This window comes from Cyprinodon variegatus, unplaced genomic scaffold, assembly GCF_000732505.1.
Source record: "Cyprinodon variegatus isolate N-32 unplaced genomic scaffold, C_variegatus-1.0 Scaffold1008, whole genome shotgun sequence".
Taxonomy (NCBI): Eukaryota; Metazoa; Chordata; class Actinopteri; order Cyprinodontiformes; family Cyprinodontidae; genus Cyprinodon; species Cyprinodon variegatus.
Window position 1 is genome coordinate 157,429 of NW_015151461.1, and position 3,429 is coordinate 160,857.

Consider the following 3,429-nt stretch of genomic DNA (forward strand, 5'->3'; position numbering starts at 1 on the left):
AGAACACCGGTTAGTGACCACATCAATCTGGCGGAGGGCGAGTCACTGACCTGGTGTTGTAGTTCAGTCCGTGTCCAGAGGAAAAGGTTGGTTCCAGCCGGCGGCCAAGAGAGTCCCAGAAGCTGATGTCTCGGAGGTCAGAGGGCAGGCAGGTGATCAGAACCAAGCAGTTGAAGGAAGGCAGGATAATCCAGAGGGCGAAGCCAAAGCCACTGACGCTGACGTGCTCAGGAGTCAGAGCCAGAAGATCAGGGATCCGAAGAGATACCGAAGGGAAATCCAGGACGGAGTCAGGAATCAGTTCCAGGTTCGGTACACAGGCAGAATCCAGCAGGAGTCTGTAGACAGGTCAGGCAAACAGATCAGAACAAGATCAGGCAGGCTCAGACGTCCAGAGGCAGAACGGGTCAGAGAACTCTCACCACAGGCTCTAATAATCTGACCCTGATGACTGGAAGAAGGCTGGTTAAATAGAGACTGGAGCAGGTGGATGAGATGAACGATGGTGAGAAACTGGGCAGAGCTAAGCAGGTGAATGAAATGAGTATCAGACCAGTCCTCAGTGCCAAGTTCATGCAAATATCTTAATTTATTTCTTGTTTTATTCATTTGCATTTGCCATAAATACAAAACACATTTTAAAACGTGTTTTGCTTTATTTTAAAGGTTTTTTTTTTCAGTTTCTCTTATTTCTACAAAAAAACTGAAGAATTGTTTGTTTAAATGGATTAAAGTCATAAATGAACCAGAGTCACAGGTTTTCTGTCCCTCTCCATGATGCAGAGTAGCTCCTCTTTTTCAACCTTTTTATTACTCATATCTTTCATCATTTACATTTCTGTCCCTTTCATGAAATCTGCATAGTTTCCATTTTTTGCTCCAAGGATCATAGAAAAGCAGAATAACTGTCATGATATTCAGTTAAATAATAATTTTATGTTGTAATTAAAAGTTTAAATTTCTGGTTCAAAATAGAAACATTACTTCTATTTATTAAATATCTACCGAAGATTTGTCCTTTTTTAAATAATCACTGTAACACTTCAAATTTTAGATTTGGAAATGGGATTCATACGGGTTTCTCAAAATGTTTGGATAAAAATCTTTTAACATTTCTGTTATATTAAGAGTCATATTTGGCATTTACTTGATTATATTTATTTACTTTAATAAAATTGTCTCATGTTAGCAGGGTAGGACATAAAACAATTGTGCTAAAGTAACTAAATATAATTAAGTAAATGCCAAAACACAGTTAATAAGTGGATGAAATGTTAAACCGACCAGCCTCTCTGGGTCTATGTATATCCCAAACATGACGCTTCATTGTTTTTAAAAATAGAATAGAATAGAAAATCCTTTCATTGTCCCACTATGGGGAAATTGTGACGTTTCCAGCAGCAAAAGATTATAGTAGAAGTGTTCACTCCTTAGAAAGTGTATAAGAAAATTAAGAAAAAAGGCATTGTACTGTACAGTGCTTTTAAGATATAAATAATCTACTTTATCTGGAGAATAAAAATCAATAACAGCTTTACTGCCTGAGGTGCAAAATCAGCATGAATGAACAACTGATTCCATCTTCCAGCTGCTGGGAGGAAGGATCTGTGATAACGCTCCCTGGTGCATTTAAGGAGCAGCAGTCTGTCCCTGAAGGAGCTGTCCAGTTCAGCACCAGCTTCCAACATTAGCTTTTAGGCCAAAGTGATGAAGAGCGAAAGTGTTTCACTCTGAGGACAAATCTCTGGATTTAAAATAATTAAATGGAGATAAATCATATAAATGTTTATGGCTCTAATATTTGTTGCAGATTAATAATCTATTATATGCCTCCTGTTACGATAAAGGGGCGTAAATATTTCTCTGTGTAACATTTGGATTCGGACTAAAGTGAAATATTTGGCTTTGGGGGAAAAAAGCTGCGTTTATTTCTTTGGTATAAATAATTTTTTTTTCGTTTTTTATTTATGTCTGTGAAAATGTTTTAAATGAGAATCTTCTGTTTAAATAAAATGATATTTAGAGTTTTAGTAAATCTGATAAAAAGGAGATAGAGCAGCTATTTTTGTTATATTCTTTATTTTTCTGTGATGTACTGTAAAACTGAGAATGAACAATGCCCCCCCCCCCCCCCCCCCCCGGGGGTGTGGGGTGGGGGATGCGGGGGGGGGGCAAATAGATCCCTCTCCTCTTTGGGACACAGCAGCAGAAAATGGGGGGAATGGTGGGCGAGATGCTGCTGTTCTTTATTTCAGACAAAGTGTGAGGAAGTTTGCAGAGAGCTGAACGAAAACACGAGGGGAGGAGAGAGGGAGGGAGGGAGGGAGGAGGGGGAGGGATAGAAGGAGGGAGGGAGGAAGAGGAGGGTGAGAAAGACATGAAGAGAGGCACAGTGAGACGGACAGATGGAGGAGAAGCATGCAACAGCAGCAGCGAGGAGGAGGAGGAGGAGGAGGAGGAGAAACAAAGCGTGTTGACTGAGGAAGTGTGCGGGCCATGCGGGCCATGCGGGCCATGTGCTCAGGTAGGTCCCGTCCAAAGCCGCTGCGCTCCGCTCACCTTCACAGCTCCGCTGTCCGCGCTGCTGCTTCCAGAGGAGATGAAGTTCAGGTAGGATGAGAAGCTGGAGCTGTGGAGCAGCAGATGGAGTCTGGAAGGATTTTCCTCTTCTGCCAAACTTTCCACTTGGGTTCAAATGTTGCATGAATTGATCCGCGGAGAGAAAGTGGAGAATGAAACCGCAGATGTAGTGAAAACCAGCAGATTTTCTTCCAACTCTGGTCTGTGCGCGCGCGTGCATTGCGCGCGTGCGGCGTGTGTGTGTGTGTGTGTGTGTGTGTGTGTTTTGTGCGGGTCTGGTGTTCTGGTTGGATATTGGCATCAATGAGGAATGTGGGAGACTTCTCCCCAGATCGCTTTGTTCCCTTTCTCTCATTTCTTTCTCCATTTTTTTCCTCACTTTCTTTTCTTCTTTTTTGCACACCAGCGCGCGCGCACGCACGCGCAGCCAAACAGAAAACCAGTTGAAACTTCCCACCGGCAGGAAAAGAAATGTCAGGAATGTGATTATCACGTATTTGTGTTTATTCTATCACTGCGGGGTCGCACGCAGAAGGAGAGGAAACCAGATCAGGCGCACTTAGCGAAGCCCCGCGCGCACGAGTGTGCGCGCAACGCGTTTGTGGCGCTGAGGGGTGGATGTGCGGGGGTGGTGGGGGTAGAGGCTGAGAGCTATTTGGCAGTGCACGTGAGTGTGTGGGTGGTTGTGTGGGTGTCAGGGTGAGTGGGTGCAGAGCTCTCTTTGAGTGAGAGCACATGTGACTCTGGTGTGTGTGGGAGTGGAGTGGTGCGCGTGCAGAAAGGTGAACGGTTAGTCTGTGCGTGCGTGCAAAGGTGAGCTGATTGCGTGTTTCCGAGTCACCTCCGCTA

At 44.1% G+C, this 3,429-nt stretch overlaps 1 long non-coding RNA gene across 2 annotated transcripts in view; it reads right to left on the bottom strand.

The window, feature by feature from the left end:
• LOC107100774 overlaps positions 1-3,419 on the bottom strand; it is a 23,390-nt gene extending 19,971 nt beyond the window's left edge. For both annotated transcript variants that reach the window (XR_001482041.1, XR_001482040.1), the window contains exons 1-2: positions 2,560-3,419; positions 51-338 (exon numbers count right to left, since the gene is read on the bottom strand). This is a non-coding gene — a long non-coding RNA (uncharacterized LOC107100774). The remainder of the gene's footprint in view (positions 1-50; positions 339-2,559) is intronic.
• Between the last annotated feature and the right edge of the window lie 10 nt (positions 3,420-3,429).